The sequence below is a fragment of the Anomaloglossus baeobatrachus genome, chromosome 6 (genome assembly GCF_048569485.1).
Source record: "Anomaloglossus baeobatrachus isolate aAnoBae1 chromosome 6, aAnoBae1.hap1, whole genome shotgun sequence".
In the NCBI taxonomy this organism is placed as follows: domain Eukaryota; kingdom Metazoa; phylum Chordata; class Amphibia; order Anura; family Aromobatidae; genus Anomaloglossus; species Anomaloglossus baeobatrachus.
Window position 1 is genome coordinate 236207892 of NC_134358.1, and position 22187 is coordinate 236230078.

Consider the following 22187-nt stretch of genomic DNA (forward strand, 5'->3'; position numbering starts at 1 on the left):
AATGGCACCGTATGCGCCGCATGTGGAGACTGAGATTTTGGCTTAATGAAGAAATCATGGAGTTGAAATCTCGATCTGCACATATGTTCCTCCGGTGCCATTTTATTGAAGACCTACAGACCAGCCTGAGAATCACATCTGCCACCTACCCCACTGACAGCAGTGGCACAGAAATTTAAAAAGGATAATCAGTGACCTGTAAGGAAAATAGAAGAGGCAGGCGGAGAACAAGAAGACGACCCTACCCCAAGTCCCACCACAATGCAGAGAAGAAAACTTTACAGGGAGACTATTCAACTATCACAGGCACTTCTGCATTTAAAAGAGGCGAGTGCAATCATATAACAAAAACCAAAATGGGTTGCACTCGCAACAATGTTAAACAGTGAGGCAGTTTCGATCTGCGAGCTTTTCCTCAGCTGGAATCAGACTGAGGAAAAACTCGCAGCATACTGGCCAGGTAAAACAGCCGGCACTCACCAATGCAAGTCAATGGGTGCGAGAAAAAAAAAACGGATGTCATACGGACATGCGTATGCTATCCGTATGCAATGAGTTTAACATAATTTTTTACATACTAATGACTATATAAAAGATTGTTAACGCATTACATACGGATGCTAGGCGACGGGGGAAAAAAAAAAGTATGACACTAGTCAGCTAGTGTAAAATCGACACTAGATGATTTTATATGGGCGGCACGGTGGCTCAGTGGTTAGCACTGCAGCCTTGCAGCGCTGGGGACCTGGGTTCAAATCCCACCAAGGACACCATCTGCAAGGAGTTTGTATGTTCTCCCCGTGTTTGCGTGGGTTTCCTCCGGGTACCCCGGTTTCCTCCCACACTCCAAAAACATACAGATAGGGACTCTAGATTGTGAGCCCCAATGGGGACAGTATTGCCAATGTATGTAAAGCGCTGTGGAATTAATAGCGCTATATAAATGAATAAAAAATATTATTTATCATTATTATTAAACCCATTTGACATCACTGTAGATTAGAAAATTGGGGGATTAATTTTAAGGGAAATATTGTAGAATTAACCAATTCTGTCAGAAAGGAATATAACATAAAAAATGACACGCACACAAACACACACACACTCCACATATTGAAATTGCAACACCAAGAAATGAAATTATGGCATTCAGAGGATCGGTAGGCAAGTTAATGATATAATATCACAGACCAATTGTTAAAAAACACCTTTATTAATATACATTGTTAAAACGGGAAAACCCCGATACATCTACTATCCCCATATGGAACAAAACATACCTCCACGCAGTATTAGAACCGATTTATGGGAAATACTACCTCAGAAAGCAGGGGAGATTTTCTTCCTCTGTTCTCGAGGCAATAGATCTCAGAGAGGACCTCTCTGTTCTTAGGACCTCAATGTCAATATATCACTATCAATGCCCTGTCCACTGTAGGTCTCATATAGACCTGGTACCCACTCTTGCTTAAAGAGACCAGATATAGATCTCAGTAAAGGATTCCAAGTAACCAAGTGAAAATAATCCACGTATTAGTACTTAGAAAATGATTTTAGATGCATCAATTAGATCCATCCTTATCTTGGTACACCAAAATTGATCTCAAATCAAAAACTAAATTACATGCAATTGTTCAAATAGTTAGGTCAAGTTAATCAGGTAAACCAAAAATTGATTAACTGTAGCACCCTTTGGGGTTACTCACACCCCTGCTGTCTGAGGTAGTATTTCCCATAAACTGGTTCTAACACTGCGTGGACGTATTTTGTTCCATATGGGGATAGTAGATGTATATTTAATCAGGGTTTTCCCGTCTTAACAATGTATATTAATAAAGGTGTTTTTTAACAATTGGTACGATAGACACTTACCCCAAGAGACTTGCAGCTGTAATCGCAGCAAAAGGTGGCGCTACAAAGTATTAACTTAAAGAGGGACGAATAATATTGCACGCCCCACTTTTCAGTTATTTATTTTTTAAAAAAGTTTAAAATAAGCAATAAATTTCGTTCAACTTCACAGTTGTGTCCCACTTGTTGTTGATTCTTCACCATAACATTAACATTTTTATCTTTGTTTGAAGCCTGAAAAGTGGGAAAAGGTTGAAAAATTCAAGGGAGCCGAGTACGTTCGCAAGGCACATTATGTTGCTCATTCTACTGTGAGAAGCCAATGTGGTCTAAATGTGTTACCATGGCCTTCAGTGTTTCCAGACTTGTTTCCAATTGAGAATATCTTTGACCTCAATGGTCGGCCATTGCAAAGGGACCTGCCAGCAGCGGATCTGGATTTGCATGCCCATGTGCATTCCAATACGTGTCATCAAAGCCCTTTACTCATGAAGGGGATAAGACACAACCTCATGGTTGATCTATTTATTCAATGAGTAATGCCTATTTCTTAATACCTTTGAAAACTGGTGAAGTGTAAAAAGTGTCTAATACATAACTAATTAAGTGAATTCCATGCACTTTGTCTTTTTTGGCACAGTATGCTTAGTAATTATTCTGTAGCTTCTAAAAAAAAAAAAAAAAAAGAAGTACACAACTAGTGGCTAAATACTTTGTGTTCTGTCTTTAGAATTTCCTTTTATATCTAGAACATGTTGTTTAGCTTCAAGACAATTAAGAATAAAAACTAGTTAGTCTGGTATAAGGGGTAAACACAAAAGAAAAAAAATCCAGCATGTCAGGCAGTCAGAATGACCTTGCTGTACTGTGACACTAAGCATTGTGTTTGTGCTGGGGGAGGTACTGGAGGAAGGACTGCATTTGCAGTCTGACACTATGGAGCTTTTGGCAGGCCTTCGGTCATGTGATTCTGTGGTGGAGGGGCTGCCAGGGGGATCCGTCTGACCCTGCCCACTGTCTATTGCTTAAGCCTTCCAATGACGTCATTGGGCTTCCCCTCCCCTTTGTGCACTCCTAGCATTCCCTCCCCTACCCTGACGCTCTAAAATGAGGGCCCACTGAGGGAGGGTTGCAACACAACAGGATATGGTTATTAATATGTATATATTTCTAAAATAAACAGACAGGAAACTAAAGACACAAAGACATGTAAAATAGCATTTGCTTTACAACAGCATTTATCTGTGAGTTTCTAGGAAACAGGATGCTTTCTCACACAAAGCCACTTATTATATGTTGAGGCTATTTAGTAACGATGTTTACAATAAGCAGCAGTCAGACCTGCCATATGCTAAACCTGGACACCTAGCTCTCCTGACAGGTCTGTTTTAGTCAATACTTACATAACAATGAAATAATTCTAATGCATCTTTTTCTCAAACAATTGGGTGTTACCAACCCTTTTGTCAAAGTGGTGTGCCCTTCACAGTTCACAGAAATAGGACAATGTCAGGGAATGTATGGACACTTTTCCAATTGGTAACACCTACATTTTTCCCCCCATAAAATTCTAGGAGGAATAATAGAGAAACAGCACAACACAGATCTAAGAATTGTTTTTTTCATGAAGCATACAAGTATTTAAAAGGCTGTGTGCCCATGATCAGGGTTCACAGCGTTTTGGACATCCTGTGTTTTTCCTGTGTCCAAAACCCTGCGTTGTATAGTACAAGCGCAGTGGATGGGATTTATAGAAATCCCATGCCTTAAGCCTGCTTTACACCTTACGATCCAGCATACGATATCGTATGCGATCGTAACCGCCCCCATCGTATGTGCGGCACATTCAATTTGTTGAACGTGCTGCACAAACGATTAACCCCCGTCACATGTACTAACCTTCCATACGACCTCGATGTGGGCGGCGAACGTCCACTTCCTGGAGTGGGAAGGACGTTCGGCGTCACAGCGACGTCACGCGGTAGCCGGCCAATAGAAGCGGAGGGGCGGAGATGAGCGGGACGTAAACATCCCGCCCACCTCCTTCCTTCCGCATTGTGGGCCGGGAGCCGCAGGAGGCAGGTAAGATCTGTTCATCGTTCCCGGGGTGTCACACACTGCGATGTGTGCTACCCCGGGTACGATGAACAATCTGACGTTCAATTCTAGAGAAATGAACGATGTGCGTGCGATGAACGTTTTACCGTTCAATCGCAATCGCACGTACCTGTCACACACTGCAATATACCTTATGATGCCGGATGTGCGTCACTTACGACGTGACCCCGCCGACACATAGTAAGATACATTGCAAGCGTGTAAAGCGGGCTTTAGGGTGCTTGTTTTTCCCGCAGTGGTAAACTGAGATGCGGTGGGGCTTTCATAGCCGCAGCATGTCAATCTATTGCTCTGGAGGTCCAAGTATTCTCCGCAGGGAGAACAGAGAGAAAGACCCCAGCGGTCTGAACCCTGATCATGGGCAGGGGCAACTGCGGTCTTCTGCATAGCGCACTCGCAGCCCAGCAGGAGAGGACATCGTACGTCCTGGAAGCAGCATGTCCGGATTGTGGGCACTTACCCTAAGGCTATGTGCGCACTAGAAAATTGACTTTTCTTCAGAAATATCCGCACCCTCTGGCAGAATACCGCACCGGCATTTTTGCTACGGTTTGCTGCGGTTTTGCAGTGGTTTTTCCGCGGGTTGGTCCCTGCGGTTTTTTACCATTATCTATGGCAAAAACTGCAGTTACCTGCAGAAAAGAAGTGACATGTTCATTCTTTTTGCTGCAGAAAACATGCAGCAAAACCTGTAGAAGAATAAAACGCAGTGTGCGCACACCATTTTTTTTTTTACCATAGGTTTTGCTGGGGAATGACTGCAGAAAGGTTATGAACATTTTCTGCAGCAATTCATGCAGCAAAACCGATGCAAAAACCACAGCGTGCGCACAGGACCTTAGAGTAACAGGAAAGCTAACTGGTTCATTCCAAGTATAATTATTCCAGGGAGACCTTTTTCCTAAGGATTATGCTATAAGCATGGGGTTCATATTTACACATACAGGTTTCACTCTATTTTTATATAAAAAAAAACAGCAGATCAAAAGATGGAAAAAAAAAACCATGCCAGAATGTTATATATTTGGCATAGGCCAAATTTGGAATTACTGTAAAGTTTTTCTCAATGCCATGTGCACATGTTGACTATTCGGTGAGGGGTTTTTTTTTACATCTGTACAGTGGCTCAGTGGTTAGGACTTTGCTTTGCTGTGTTGGGGCCCTGGGTTCAAATCCTAAGTTTAACATCTGCAATGCGTTTGTATGGGTTTACTCCCATACGCCAAAGACATACTAATAGGGATTATAGACTTTCCCTTATGGTAGAAGTGATGATCACATAGAAATAGTGGCTAACTAGATACTATATGCTATTAAATATTCTGTTCGATACTTATAAGCCACTTACAAACTACTACTTTAGATGCTCGGTAAATGGCAAGTGAAGGGAATTGAAAGTGCAATTTATTATTAATGACTCCAGCAGACAGGTGAAAGTGGTAATCTCCCCACAGAGAACTGTGGCGCCCCTGAATACATCAGGGTGCCACAGGGTACTGCATCCTTACCCAGGGTACAGGGCTCACCCCCCATGGTTCCGGGTACCCAAGAAACCAATGTCACTCCCATCTGCACCACAAAACCCAATCACCTCACATCAGTGAATGCAGACACACCAGGGGGTTGGACTAACTGGAAATGGGCCAGCCACTTGGGGGGAACTGAGGAGACTGCGAGAGGGATACAAGAGAGAGAGGAAGTAGGCTCCAAAGAAAGAGGAGCTGGGAGAGTGAGCTCCTGGAGAGCTAGGGACACTGGTTGGGTCGCAAGCGGTGATTCGGGTCCAGAGGAGTCAGGAAACGGTAGCAGGGACATTGGACAAGGGTGTGACAGACATAGTCTTGGAGGACTGTCGGCACCAGAACGACCCAAAAGAACTGACCGGTACCGAGCACGACGGGGTACAGGACCCTAGGTCAGGAGCCGATTCAACGTCCTGGCAATTCACCTGGAAGGGAGAGGATATTCAAGGACTTCCCTACGAGCTCAGAGGTTGAAGGCATCAGCACGAGGGGGGACAGGGGTGTTTGCAGACACAGTAACCCACTAAAGTCCCACGTGCCAGCCCTCAAGAGCACAGCTACACTACAAATAGTGAGCAGGGCCCCCAACAGCACGGAGGCAGGCTCCGGATCACTAAGTGACATCGGTGGGACTGGGCACTTGGATGGGCTCCCAGCAGCGGCATCTGTACACAGAGACTTTGGTTTACCTGCAGTGTGTGTGTCTCCTTTCTAAACCTCATCCAGCACCACGACTACCCACAGTGAGTACTCTGGTCCCCTACACCCTGACCTCCCAACTCTATCCACCAACACCCTGAGTCCGGGGTCTCCCCTACCTGCGGAGGGACTGACACCTAGATGCTTCCCACCATCTGCCCCAGTACTCCTTCCAGCAGTGGCGGTACTCCCATTACCGCAACCCGCAGGTGGCATCACGAACTAATCCCCTGTAAATAACCCCCTTTTTACACATTAAAGTGTCCGCCAAGCCGGGTCCCGGACCCCTCGAGCCACGACGATCCCGGATCCGAGCAGCCCAACTAACACCGGGGAGGTACATAACCTCATTCTAGATTTTATTATCTAGAATAGATAGTATAGATGAATATTGAAAAGTCTTTGTACACAGCATTTTGGGATTTGGTGTTGTCGGTGGCATTTTTTCCCCCTAAATGAATCAGGCTTTGGGTATAGAATTTTTCTTTCTAGTATGCATAAATGTTACAAAACCAAAAAATAAACACATTTTAAAAAACTTAAAATGTGTGGAGTTTCTGAAAAAATGATGCATTAAGAAGGCTACACAGGTCTAATTTCTAGGTCACAAAACGGGGTCACCCTCTATGACGGTCATGTGCACTAGCAGGACATATTGACAGGGTTTGTCTCCATGAATAGTGAGAACTTTAAAGAGAACCTGTGATGTGGAAAAATGCTATTAACCTGCAGGGTAATAGCTTTCTGAACCTGCACATTAACACTAGAACTACTGGACTCGTGACACCTATATAGAAATACATGGTGAAAAGTAGTCAAAATGACTACCTCAGTAGTTCTAGTGTTAAACCCCACTGCCGGGAGGAAAAGAACTTTAACCCTCCTGGCAGCATTTGGGTTTCAGTCATGGAGGTGGCACTGGTTCAGTTACCGCTCTGTGTAAGACTGTGTCCGCACTTTGCGTTTTCACCTGCTTTTCAGCAGCGTTTTGAACTGCAGCGTTTTCATGCCAAAATGCATGCGTTTTGATTTTCCTGCAAAGTCTATGGCAAAAGTAGTTTTCTTGTGCGCACTTTGCAGTTCAAAACGCTGCGTTTAATTTGCATAAATTTGGGCAAAAACTCTGCGTTCAAAGAAGCAGCATGTCAATTATTTTTGCCATTTGGGCTACGTTTTGCTAACATTGAAGTCAATGAGAAGTTGTAAAAAGCAAGCAACATCAAAATTCCAGCGTTTTACCTGCTTTTCAGCTGCAGAAAGCATGCGTTTTGGACTACATAAACGCATGCTTCCTGACAACAAAATAATATGTCCCTTTACACACACACATAGTCCGACAATTAAATTAATGAAAAATATTAATTTTTTGCTATTTTAGCGATAAATAGTATAAAACCGCTATAATTATATGAAATATAACTATTTTCATTATGATTTCAATAATTATATATATGTTCCTTGTTTTTCATTGTGTTTGACTGTTTAAACTTTATTTAGCAGTGTTTTTATGTTCAAAACGCATCTGTCTAAACGCAATGGAAAAGAATGTAAAAAGCGCTAAAAACGCAGCTAAAACGCATGCGTATTTACCGCGATTCTGTGCTCAAAAGCAACTTTGGCAAAAGCAAATTCTGACAGAAGATGCGTTTAGAACTGCAAGTAGGACGACGCAAAGTGCGGACACAGCCTAAAGGGAGTGACGGCTATAAGCACGCTCTTTGCACTGAATGAGAGCCGAATCAAATGGAGAGCGGCTGTCATTCCGTTTGAGGGGGCGCGGTTACAGCCGCAGCTCTCCATGTCTTGAGATTGGATCACAGGCATGGAGAGGAGAGAGTAATCGCTCCATTTCCTGTCTGTGCATATACTGCACTGCACATGGATGACATCTGATTACAGTCTGATGTTTCACACGCGCCCATAGACTTGTATGATGTGAATGGTCGAGTCTCAGACAATCGCAGCATGCTGCACTTTTTCCTCAGTCCAATAAGGGTATATGAGCTGCCTGAATGATTAACATTGGGCCCAGTGGAATGTGAGATTTTCTCGCATTGCACTAGTATGAGTCATGCGCAAGTGTGACTCCGGCCTTCGAGACACGGATGAAACTCAACCATTCAAGTCTATGGGTACATAAAAAAAAAAAATTGGATCCCACAAGAAACATTCCTGTGCCATACGAATTTTACAAATACATTTCTATTAGGAAACTGTATTTGATCATGTACATTTTTTGATGTATGAAAAGGAATCGCACACGGATCTAAAAAAAAAAAAAAATCAAAATTGTCCACGTTTTTTTGGCTGCAACTCGGATTTTTCATACACTCATCTACGGCTGGCCAAAGCTGTGATGTAAAGATTGGCTACAGGCCTCCTGATCAAACTTGGCACCCTCATGGGCATATATGAGCTGCTAAACCCTGATGTATGAAACTAGCCCAAGGCCACACGTGACAGAAACGGACATGAAAAATGTAGGAGATTAAGGGCTCATACGCACGTTTCCGAATTTCATGCATTTACGCTGCATATTGCACTGCAGCGTAAATGCATGCGACCTGCGTCCCCAGCACAATCTATGAAGATTGTGCTTGAGACGTGCGCACGTTGCGTTTGAGAGCGCAGCGATTTGGATGCCAAAATTTTGTTCCAAATCGCTGCGTTCTAAAAAGCAACATGTCAATTATTCCGTGCGCTTTGGATGCAGCTCCCACTCTGTCTATGGGAGAGGCAGGATCCAGAGCGCATGAAATCGGCTTTTTTTCTGCAGAAACACTGCATTCATTATGCAGTATTTCTGCAGCGATTTGACGCGCACATGTGCTGTCAAATCCCTGTGGAAATTTCAGCAGGGACACGACGCAATGTGCACAGCCTTAGACTGGTTTCAGACGTCCGTGTTTTAGGTACGTGTGACATCCGTTTTTAACACGGATGTCACATGTACCCATGTTACCCTATTGTGCACTCTCACACGACCGTGTTTTCACACGGACCTTGTGGCCCTGCTATTTCACACGGAGACGTGCCTGTTTTTTCTCCAGCAGCACGGATGTCACACGGACCACACACTGATATGATCCGTGTGACATCAGTGTGACATGTACCGGAGAAAACACGGGTTTTTAAATAAAAAGATTTTCTATATTTACCTGTATCCAGCGATGCTGTCTCCAGCTCTGCTGCCTCCCGCTCCTGACCCCAGCTCATTATTTTCATTGATTATTCACCGCAGTGAGCAGCTGGGAGCAGGGGTATCGCAGTGACAGCGCAGGAGACAGCACCGCCAAGGTTAGCACCGCCGAGGACAGCATGGCTGGGGACATCGCTAGTGACAGGTTTGTATCCTGCCAGCAGTGTGTGTTCAGGGACGTCCAGGAGGTCATCGGATTTCCCAATGAACTCTCATGATCTCCTGATGACAACCTTGCGACAACTGCGTTTCAGCGAGTGTCACGATGGTGACTTCCAGGGGTTCATGAGAGTTCATTGGGAACCCTGATGAGTCCCTGGATGTCACTGCACAAACTGCTGTATACTAACCTGTCACCGGCGATGTCCCGGTGATGTCCCCGGCGGTGCTGTCCTCGGCTGTGCTGTACCCAGCCTGTCCCCGCGATGTTCCGGCTTCCAGATCCTCAGGCAGTGAATAATCAATGAAAATAAATGAGCGGGGGATCAGGAGCGGGACGCAGCAGAGCCGGAGACAGCATCGCTGGATACAGGTAAATATAGAACATCTTTTCATTACAGAGACACATCTTTTACCCGGTACGTGTCACACGTATGCAAACACGGATGTCGCACGCGTGACACACGTGTAACACACGTATGACCGTAACCATGCGTGTGACTGGTACCTGATTAAAACACGGACGTCTGAAACCAGCCTTAGGCTGGAATCCAGAACATAATCTATTAGGCCATGTGCACATGATGACTATTTGGGGAGTTTTTTACCTCAGTATTTGTAGCCGAAACAAGGACAATCAGAGGGAAAGTAGAATAGAAAGACATGCACCACTTCTGGATGTGGCTACAAATATGGAGGTAGAAAAACCTCAACGTGTTTACGTGGCCTAATAGATTTTGCTCTGGATTCCAGCTACGTTTTTCAGGTCAATTCAAACCTGCATGTGGCGTTTTTACACAGCGTCCAGATAAGAGTTCGTCACATCTTGTCCACATTGCCAGTGCAGAAATACAGAGCGGATTCCACCCAGTAACCTGCGTGAGCAGAAATAGTGCAGATTTCTGTCTAGTCAAACTAGAAAGTTGCTGTGGAACACTGTCAGATTGACGGAAAAATCAGTAATTGTAGATTTTAAAATAATTTTTTGCAGGGCATGTGCCACAGACGTTATCAGGTAAAGCACAGGGGAAAAAACCCTGTGGAATTTGATGTAGAAATGCTGCAGCTCTGGCAATGGGCACAGGATACTGGCAGGCCCTGGGCTTCAGAGCCAGTGGTTTTCTGCAGCGCATACACCTAGAATAGACATACTGTGCAGAAATATCCACACAACCACATCTTCCTGAGGATTATTTCCACAGGTGGGGACCTCACACATCCCCTTGTCCCGCTCCCACTGACGGCAGCAGCTCTTCCCTGTGCAGTGTCTGCAGCTTCCGCCTTCCTGTCACTGCAGAAAGCCCCCGAGCTGACGTATGTCGGAAATCCCCGGAAGGCCGCAGCCTGCTCTGTGCCCGCCCTCCGCTGGTTACACAGCCTCATTAGGGCAGCCGGAGATCCCGGAGGTTCCTCTCCGTCCATGTAACGTGCCCTCCTTATATATACTGTAACCCTCCAAATCCCGGGGTAATGTCCCTTACGTGTGAGGAGCAGGTCACTCCTCCGGCAGTGAAACGGTTACACTTAACAGACAGCAAGAATTACCACATACTCACCAGAACTTATACGGGGTTTCCCGCACAGACCCTCAAACAGGACAAGGAGCTGTCCCTTTCTTTTTTTTTTTCTAGAAACTTGAATATGTCCGAGGTGAGGGACAGGAAATGAGAGCGGGGTAAAGCCTGACAGGCGGCGAGCTGCGGAGCTCAGGGGCTTTCCGTCCTATCACTTTTCTATGCTTTGTCATTTATTGTGAGAGGAGGGATCCCTGCTTTCCTCGTCTGAGGAGGGATAGCTTTGGGTGGAGCAAGGGGCAGGACCTCAGCCCTACCATGTGCACGGCCGGCTCAGGAATCCCCTCAGCCCTACCATGTGCACAGCGCCGAGCTCAAGCATCCCCTCAGTCCATGTGCACGGCCGGCTCAGGAATACCCTCAGCCCTGCCATGTACGCAGCGGGCTCAGGCATCCCCTCAGTCCTACCGTATGCATGGCTGGCTCAGGCATCCCTTCAGCCCATGTGTACAGCCAGCTCTGGAATCCCTTCAGCTCTACCATGTGCACGGCTGGCTCTAGAGTCCCCTCAGCCCTACCCACAGCTGGCTAAGGCATCACCTCATCCCTACTGTGCAGGGCAGGCTCAGACATCCCTCAGCCCATGTGTACAGCTAGCTCAGACATCCCTCAGCCCATGTGCACAGCTGGCTAAGGAGTCCCTCAGCTCTACCATGTGCATCCCCTCAGCCCATGTGTACAGCTGGCTCAGGAGCCCCCTCAGCCCTACTGTGTGCATGACTTGCTCAGGAGTCCCCTCAGTCTATGGGCACAGCCGGCTAAGAAGTCCCTCAGCTCTACCATATGCACGGCTGGCTCAGGCATCCACTCAGCCCTACCGTTTGCACTGCTGACTCAGGCATCCCCTCAGCCCATGTGTACAGCTGTCTCAGGAGTCCCCTCAGCCCTACCATATGCATGGCCATCTCAGGCATCCCCTCAGGCCATGTGCACAGCTGGCTAAGGAGTCCCTCAGCTCTACCATGTGCATGGCAGGCTCAGGCATCCCCTCAGCCCTACAGTCTGCATGGCAGGCTCAGGCATCCCCTCAACCCTACCATGTGGATGGCTGACACAGGAATCCACTCAGCCCTACCATGTGCATGGCCGGCTCAGGAGTCTCCTCAGCCCTACCATGTGCATGGCCGGCTCAGGAGTCTCCTCAGCCCTACCATGTGCATGGCCGGCTCAGGAGTCCCCTCAGCCTTACCAAGCGCACATCCTGCTCTGGCATCCCCTCAACCCTACCATGTGCACGGCCGACTCAGAAATCCTCTCAGCCCTACCACGTGCATGGCTGGTTCAGGAATCTGCTCAGCCTTATCATATGCATGGCCGGCTCAGAATTCCTCTTAGCCCTACCGTGTGTGAAATTCCGTACCAGCCACTTGCTGCGAGTGAACTATGGAGCCTCGTTCTGAGAACGAGGTTCCATGCGTCACTCTCGGTTAGCGGCAGGAACAGAGTTTCTCACCGACAGCGAGTGATCTACTTGTCTTTATTCAAATAAACAATTTTTTACAGTGTGTCTGTGTTTAACTGTAGTTACTAGATGCACCACTTCTGGGGCAGCTGCATTCTGCCATTTTCTCTAGTCACCCTCCATGACATCACCACAGGAGGTTAACTCATTGCCCTAATAGGGACAGGAAACACAAAGAGGTTAAATAATCCTCCCACCTCTAATCTCCAGTGTTGTTTCCTATCCTTATGGGAGCATGAAGAGATTACCTGTGGTGCTCCGTTGCCGGTAATCGGAACGTTGCAATAGGGAAAAAATTACCTTATACCGGGCGGCTGAGGTCGTAGCTGAACGCTGTCCTCCTCGCCTGCAGGTCCCATCTCCTAGATTCGTAACTTTCCCATTTCTCCTGTGCCTTGTCTGCAGTAAAGCGGAATGGGTGCAACATGTAGGTGGCCTCCCTTAGCTCCCCGGCATCTCCTCCCTCCGTGTGCGGCGGTTGTGTGGGGTACGTGTAGGAAGTAACGGCGGCATTGGCTGTTCAGATGTCACTTTCTGTTTTCCTGCATTCCGCGGTGGAACACGCTCCTACCGCATGATCCCGCAGCGGTACTATTGGTGCGCCCCATTCCCAAGGCTACCTTGCTGACCGAGGATGAGGCGGAGTCGTCCACTGGGTGGATGTGGCGCTAAGGGCTCAGCACTATATAAGTGTCCCAGCCAGAAGACATCCCCAAGTAGGACTAATCTCCGATGATGAACGGTGATCGGTCTTCCCACTAGGCTTCTGTGGACCCCAGCGCTATCCCTGGTTCAGTGAATACTCTGAAACAGAGGGATCAGTATGCATGAATGAATGTATTTTGTATACATGTAATCTTACGTATGTATGAGTTCTCCCTTTGGGACAGGTTCTTATCGGGCTCTTTTCTCCCTCATTTTTTAGGGAGAAAAGGTTCCTGCACCCAGAAAGGAGAAAATTCCCAGCCGTAAATGTGCAGTATGTGCCAAGAAACTCCCATCCTCACATATGAAATTATGCCAGCCCTGTATTAATATTGTCAATAGAGAAGTACAACAATCCCTAATAGATGAAATTGAAAATCTTGTATGTCAGGATATGCAATTATCCTTAACATTCTTCTGCCAGTTATTGCCCTCAGTAACCTCAATATGAAAAAAAGAGGAAAATTGACCCAAAAAAAGAATCACACTCTGATTCCTTGGAAGGTCCATCTTCAATTCCTGAGGGCTTACTAGATGAGGATGACTTAATTTCAGTTTCAGACAGGTGCCTGGACAATAAGAAATACTTCTTCTCAACAAAAGATATGGAACAACTATTGAGAGCAATACAGAGCACTATAGGAGTTGAAGAGAAGACTATTAGATCTGTGCAAGATGAAATGTTTGCTGGACTCCTCTAGGTCCAGACCACCATCTGCGACCTATTTTACTTCTCCCCTGGGAGCTCCAACTTCCAGCTTCCTTAGAGCTCCTCACAGCTGGAGAGCCACCACTGAACTGATGACACCTCCCACCTCCCTGCCTGACCCCTAGGTGGGCGGCCCTATTCCTGCTTAAGCAGTCCACTGGTGTGCCTGACAGATGTGGTGCAAAGTGTATCTAGGATTTGTGAATGCTGGTGGAGGCAGTAATGCAGGTTAGGTTCCCAGAACCATGGGGGTTTGAGTCCTGCACGGGGAGAGCAGATTGTGCAGAACCCTGTGACGACCCGAATAGCCCAGGGCGTCACAGTAACACTGTTGAGGAGAGCCATAAGATTAAATACTTAATTAACTTCTTGACAAGGAATTGTGGGAAATATGTCGATTTGCCTTACATAATTCAGGTTTCAGATCATATACATGACACAGATATAAAGATGGCCGCCATTTCCTGTTATCCACACCTTGCTTGGAATGCAAGGAATGTCAAGATGAAAGAAGACCGCCATATAAGGGAAGACCCCTGGTCAAGCAAGAAGACCAACCCAAAGATCAGATGACATCACAGACCAAACCATCAGCATGGATCCACTAAATGACGTCCCTCCAATCGTCATGGTTTCATCCACTGGTTAGACCCGCCCATCAACAGCAACACGGATCTCCCCATTCGCTAGCCCATGAACTGTCCCACTAAATGTGCATATCTGAACTTGTGTACGCCCCTAGCCTATAACAAGAGGATGCATGAGTCTCCTCAGTCTGTTCGGTGCCATCTTTACTGAGTCAATAAGAGATTTCATATCCGACTGTGTCTGGTGTGAATTCTTTATGCATGCACTTGGCCCATACCAATTTGGCCAGGCAGTAGGCAACTAGTGACCTCTGGTTAAGAGTTCACCCCAACATTATTGGTGCCCAATGTGGGGCCAGTATAGGAGAAACTCTACAATCTTGAGGACCGGCAATTGGAATGGCAGGACGTGCTAAATACCCTGATCCAAGAGTCTGATCAGCTCTTTATACGAGAACATGGTAAGTCTGCTGATTTTTATAATCTGAAGTCTTACTCATGTGTCTCAGGGTGTGTGGCACTGATTGCTTGACCGTGTCCGGTTTTTGCGATATCTGTGACGGCAGAAGAGTTTCTCCGCTGCTGGCCATATTTGATTGCGGAAGAACCGTCACATATTCAGTTGCCTGCTGTCTCTTCTGTATTTGTCTAGAGGGGAGATTGACTGGTAGTTAGGATAGCAAGTGAGTTTTTGAGCGGTGTTTGGAAACGTGGAGGATGCTCCATGTGGTACGGTTTTTGGTTGTTGCCTGTCATGTTTTGCGGTTCTGGTAGAGATTTAAATAGAGTTGTGGCTTGAGGCCTAGAGTGAATGACTCGGCTCGAGGTGTAATAAATAGAGTTTTGGCTTCAGGCCTAGAGTGAATGACTCGGCAAGAGGCCTAGAGATAAAGAGCAAGTATTAATTGGTCAGGTTAGGCACGTGTTTTTCATGGGCTCTCAAAGCTGTATTAGAGAGGTTAGTTACAAGTCCTCCAAGAGAGGCAGGTTAACGGAAGTCTGTGTTATAGAGGCTAGTTACAAGTCCTCCAAGAGAGGCAGGTTAACAGAAGTCTGTGTTATAGAGGCTAGTTACAAGTCCTCCAAGAGAGGCAGGTTAATGGAAGTCTGTGTTATAGAGGCAAGTTACAAGTCCTCCAAGAGAGGCAGGTTAACGGAAGTCGGTGTTATAGAGGCTAGTTACAAGTCCTCCAAGAGAGGCAGGTTAACGGAAGTCGGTGTTATAGAGGCTAGTTACAAGTCCTCCAAGAGAGGTGAATCGGCCGGTATAGACACCTTGTAGTCAGGGGTGATACTAGTTTGTTTTTTTTTTGTATATTACGGAACGCAGAAATCAGAAAGGGACCACGTGGCAGTATAAGGAAGGATTTGGAAGTGTGTGCTGCAAACTGCAGGTTTTCTTTAGTGTTTCAGTTGTTTGTCATCTCCCCCGTCTTTTTGTTTGTCTGTTTTTATCTGGTATGCATAGAGAAAGATTGCTTGTTTGGTGTTGTTTATCTTGAGAGAAAGATGGAGAAATTGATGAAGTTGTGTGTAGTTGTAGTTGGAAAAAAATCCGGAAACCATGTGCTATTTTTGGTTGCAGCCATTTTAGGTCAGATTTTAAAATGGTGGACGAAGCACATGGCTGAGGCATGATTGAAACAAAGACAGGAAGTGAGGGGGGGGATGTGTGAAGACCATGTGCTCTGTAAATGTTTGAACAAAGACTGGGTGGACTATTAAATACTTAGACAGAAAAATAAGGTGTTTTTTTTATCTACAAATAGACTTAGATCTAGGACATACAGTTAGGTCCAGAAATATTTGAACAGTGACACAATTTTCGCGAGTTGGGCTCTGCATGCCACCACATTGGATTTGAAATGAAACCTCTACAACAGAATTCAAGTGCAGATTGTAACGTTTAATTTGAAGGTTTGATCAAAAATATCTGATAGAAATTGTAGGAATTGTACACATTTCTTTACAAACACTCCACATTTTAGGAGGTCAAAAGTAATTGGACAAATAAACCAAACCCAAACAAAATATTTTTATTTTCAATATTTTGTTGCGAATCCTTTGGAGGCAATCACTGCCTTAAGTCTGGAACCCATGGACATCACCAAACGCTGGGTTTCCTCCTTCTTAATGCTTTGCCAGGCCTTTACAGCTGCAGCCTTCAGGTCTTGCTTGTTTCTGGGTCTTTCCGTCTTAAGTCTGGATTTGAGCAAGTGAAATGCATGCTCAATTGGGTTAAGATCTGGTGATTGACTTGGCCATTGCAGAATGTTCCACTTTTTTGCACACATGAACTCCTGGGTAGCTTTGGCTGTATGCTTGGGGTCATTGTCCATCTGTACTACGAAGCGCCGTCCGATCAACTTTGCGGCATTTGGCTGAATCTGGGCTGAAAGTATATCCCGGTACACTTAAGAATTCATCCGGCTACTCTTGTCTGCTGTTGTCATCAATAAACACAAGTGACCCAGTGCCATTGAAAGCCATGCATGCCCATGCCATCACGTTGCCTCCACCATGTTTTACAGAGGATGTCGTGTGCCTTGGATCATGTGCCGTTCCCTTTCTTCTCCAAACTTTTTTCTTCCCATGATTCTGGTACAGGTTGATCTTTGTCTCATCTGTCCATAGAATACTTTTCCAGAACTGAGCTGGCTTCATGAGGTGTTTTTCAGCAAATTTAACTCTGGCCTGTCTATTTTTGGAATTGATGAATGGTTTGCATGTAGATGTGAACCCTTTGTATTTACTTTCATGGAGTCTTCTCTTTACTGTTGACTTAGAGACAGATACACCTACTTCACTGAGAGTGTTCTGGACTTCAGTTGATGTTGTGAACGGGTTCTTCTTCACCAAAGAAAGTATGCGGCGATCATCCACCACTGTTGTCATCCGTGGACGCCCAGGCCTTTTTGAGTTCCCAAGCTCACCAGTCAATTTCTTTTTTCTCAGAATGTACCCGACTGTTGATTTTGCTACTCCAAGCATGTCTACTATCTCTCTGATGGATTTTTTCTTTTTTTTCAGCCTCAGGATGTTCTGCTTCACCTCCATTGAGAGTTCCTTAGACCGCATGTTGTCTGGTCACAGCAACAGCTTCCAAATGCAAAACCACACACCTGTAATCAACCCCAGACCTTTTAACTACTTCATTGATTACAGGTTAACGAGGGAGACGCCTTCAGAGTTAATTGCAGCCCTTAGAGTCCCTTGCCCAATTACTTTTGGTCCCTTTAAAAAGAGGAGGCTATGCATTACAGAGCTATGATTCCTAAACCCTTTCTCCGATTTGGATGTGAAAACTCTCATATTGCAGCTGGGAGTGTGCACTTTCAGCCCATATTATATATATAATTGTATCTCTGAACATGTTTTTGTAAACAGCTAAAATAACAAAACTTGTGTCACTGTCCAAATATTTCTGGACCTAACTGTATGTGTGTGTGTATAAATATATATGTATAAGTACAGACTATAGAAAATGGGGAGACAGAGTTTGAGCAGATGTGAGGTCAGTTTTCCCTTTTCTCTGCCACATGTTCCTACAGATTTTAAAATGGTGGATGAAGCACATGGCTGAGGCATGATTGAGACAAAGACAGAGCGTGAGTAGGGGGGTGTGCAATGGATTGGATGGAGTACTATATACTTAGACAGAAACATGAGTGTTTTTAACTGTAGGTGGATCAGGACTGTAGATATCTGAATGTGTGTATATGAGATATATAAATGTATGTGTGGTGTGTATGTATAAAATCCAGACTAAAGAATATAGGGGGAAATAGTTGAGAAAGAAAAAGTTTACCTTCCCCTCCCCCCACATGATGCTGCAATCCCAACAAAGAGAAGGAAATCACGTGCTGTGGGGCCATTTTCTACAGGCCTCAGTGGAGCTGACAAAACTGCAGCCACTGAATAACATGAAGTGTTAGTAAATGTTTATAGCACTAAAAGATGGAATATTGAATGATTGGGTAGTTGTGGAAGACACTTAATATAGATCCAGTGTGCAGGTTGGATTGAGTCAGGACAGTCACAAGGAGCAATATCTTATTAATTAATAAGCAATAAAAGAATAAGAGAAAAACCTTAAAATAAACGTACCTTTGCGGCAGATGTCATGATAAATAATACATATTCCAATTACGAATGTGGCGAATAATCCTGAGAGTTGAATGTTAAAAAAAAAATAAATAGATAAATATATCCATGGGATATCCATGTCTTGCAGAAAGGAAAATAAATAAATAGTAATAAAAAAATCCAACAGAAGGAGGGAGATATCACTCGTGTCCAGGGAAAATGAACAGCGTGCTTTTAGCTTTTGGAGAAAGGAGCAACTTTTAGAAAAAAAAAAGAAAACCTGTAGGGCAGGCTTTTCATCTCACCTTCGATCTATTGTGAGAGCAGCCCAAGAGAAAAAAAAAAAGAGAAAAAAATAAAAAGGGGCTTCCTGCATTTAATTCATTGCAAATTATATTGGAAAAAGGTCATTGACAATAGTTTTATTTTACTAATTTTATCCCAAAGAAATAAAAGTTAACTGTGGACATGTTTAGATTCATTGATAGCTTTTCAAGCATAGAAGCCTGTTAGATAATTTTTCTATGGCAAATCAACATTTTGTTTTCCCACATGGCCAGTTTATTTGTTCTAGATTCTTTTATCCCTTCAAGTTATAGGACAGTATCACAGAGATGCTGATAATCTCCTCAATGTTTCAAAAATGAACGCCCCTACATCCAGGTTGTGCTACATTATAGTTATTATTATTATTAATAATAATAATAATAATAATAATATAATAACTTATTAATGTATTTATTAATAATTACAATAATTTGTTTTAAGGAATGTGGATGATTTATGGAATTCTGTGTTTTATATTTAATGTATTGAATAATCTGCTTTCTTTTTATAGAAAGAATGATTGCAATGCAGATTTCTGTGGTCCAAGCAAAGGTTATAAAAGCCATTGAAAGGGTTTTCCATTATTAAGTTACAGATAAAAACAATATTTCTGGTGTTCCTGATTAGGTACAATCTATACAATGTGACTTTCATGCCTAAATGTAGAGCTCTGGGGCCACACACTTTTTGAATCTAATTATGTTTTGGATAATAGATTCAAAAAGGGGGGGAAGATGATGTGGAAAGTCACACGTATTATTTAAGGTTTTAATTTGTTCATCGATTGGGTTTTTCTATTAAGTGTTCTTTATATTTTCATCTGTAAGGAGGATACAGCAGACAGACATATATCTCATGATTGCTCTGATGTAACAAGAATTGTCAGGTTTTGAACATGTCTCAGATGAGCCCATTGCTAATGCAGATTTTGAGTTTTTCCGTAGATGGATCCAGATACCAAGATGCTGGTTGATTCTGCACTGGATATGCTGAGGTTACACAACATGAGGTAATAAAAATCAAACCACTCCTCTCTCATCGTAATAGGAGAACGAGATGAAGATTTGCGATCACTGTGGTTTGTAGAGCGGAAAGGGGTAAGATAGTCAAAATGTGGATATAGGCAGCAGCCGGAGGAGATGCTCGCACAGGTGCACAACAAAGAAGAAGTGAATGGGCCTAGAGTTGAGAGTCCTTTACCAATGCAGACCAGTACCTCGGTGGCTCCTGTCACGTCGTCCGTGACATTGGTCACTCCTTGTGTTCTTAAATCCTTACAGGAACAAGCGATTCAGCAAGGAACGGAGTGTGAGACGCAGGGAGCCAGTGACTGAGGAAGGTCTGTGGATAAAGGGCGGTAAGCTTTCTCTGCCATGAGCGTTCTACTCAATAATGGCCCAAGTAACCCATGTGACAAAGGTGTTGGGATGGACAAGATATGGGCGGCACCACTGCTTCAGTACCCAGGTGGCCAGACACATCCAGTCTTGTATGACATGTGCCTATTAAGGTAGAAAAAACTGTAAAGACCTCGTAAATACACCCCCCTCATCCGCTCTACTGCTCCGGTGATTGCAGATTAGTCATATACATCTACCATGAGTAGGTTTATATGAGTTTTGTGCGTGTTGAGTGAATTTCTTTTCAGGCCTGCTCTGAAACATATCCAGTGTGGAAAACGTTACTGCTGAAAAACTCATGGTGCTGGTGGTATGTAAAGATGGAGTTCCTACAAAGCGGTAAAAGAACATATTCTATAGCAGAGGTCACTATAGAGATCAGTACCTGATGAACCCATCTGCCATTGTGAAGAAGGGAGAGGGCTTCTTTCATGCTAAATGTCTGACAAATATGCGTTATTTTATTAGCCTGAGTGTGAATTGTACAGTGGAGTCTGTGATTGGACGAGATCTCCTCATGACTTTACCTGCCCTTATTATTATATTGATACAGTGGGTACATGTTATACATGTGAGGTATTTAATTTCTTTTAGGGTTTGGTCCTTGAATTTGCTGTATCATATTGATTTAAGCTACCAAACAGCTATGTAAAATATAGAGAGTGAATATTTAATCTTTGGGAATGAATTGGATATATATAATTGCATATTGATGCCTCTTTATCCCCTGTATCTCACGGTTTCTATATTCCCTCACTGACATTAGCAGCATGTCTTAGCTTAGCAGCGTAGGGATAGGGGGGGTGAGCCGTCGGTGAGCGGGGGCGCCAATTCGCCTTATAGGGTGCCGACCTCCGCTGCAAGGTAGGGAGAGTTTAGGGCTATTGCCCCAATCCCTGCCCCCTCCTTTATTGGAATATCTAATTGTGTCTATACTCACATGGGTGTATGTTGTTTGGAATTTTAATGATTATAACATAAACATGTAACGATCCACAAGATAATGGTGGACGCTGGCAAATCATGTAACAAATGTTCGTTTTCCTTAATAATTCGATCTTTACATCAGGTATTTTTGGTTTAGTACCTAGAACGTGATTATATTTCTCATAGATACTTCAGATACAGTGTGATATCCTGACCAGTGATGTACGAGCCGTATACAACTGCCTGTATAGTGTGTTAAATATGTGTATCCTCCAATTCCAGATCCTAAATCAGTGTTAGGAGCACGTGGTCTCCAGCCAGGAGACTGGGTGACCCTAAAAAGACAAGTCAGAATGATCCCTGAGTCAGAATCAGGTGGACCTATCCAGCTTATCCCAACCACAGCAACTTCCATGAAGCTTGAGGGAAAACCCATCTGGAGACAACAACCACTGTAAATAGTCCATCGTACCAGCAGAATGAGGGTCACAACACACATAGTGCTGGATTATCTCACATAGAACCTTATGGATAATTTCTAGATTGGGGATGATACATGGGAAATAACCATAAGGGAACAATGGGTACAGGAACATTACACAAATAAGGGCTCATGGTGGGAAAAACATTATCTGACCTGAACCAATCAATTATTTTAAGGGTTTAAGTGACTTTTTAAGGATAACATACACTTGTAGGTAACTGGTATTGTTTTATTTGTTGGTATTTGAAGCCGTAAAAGTGCTACTCTGTGTTACTGAAGGTAATCGGATCCATGTGTAAGGGAAATCTTGTTAAAGGCCTCCTGGTGGTAGATTATAGACCCGAGACAAGAAGGGATCCATTAGTGTTGTGATACAA

At 44.3% G+C, this 22187-nt stretch overlaps 1 protein-coding gene across 1 annotated transcript in view; it reads right to left on the reverse strand.

The window, feature by feature from the left end:
- Positions 1–11174, reverse strand: part of HIVEP1 (HIVEP zinc finger 1) — a 282913-nt gene extending 271739 nt beyond the window's left edge. Inside the window, exon 1 of the mRNA XM_075314753.1 lies at positions 11106–11174. The gene's annotated coding sequence lies outside the window, so the exon portion shown is untranslated. The remainder of the gene's footprint in view (positions 1–11105) is intronic.
- Between the last annotated feature and the right edge of the window lie 11013 nt (positions 11175–22187).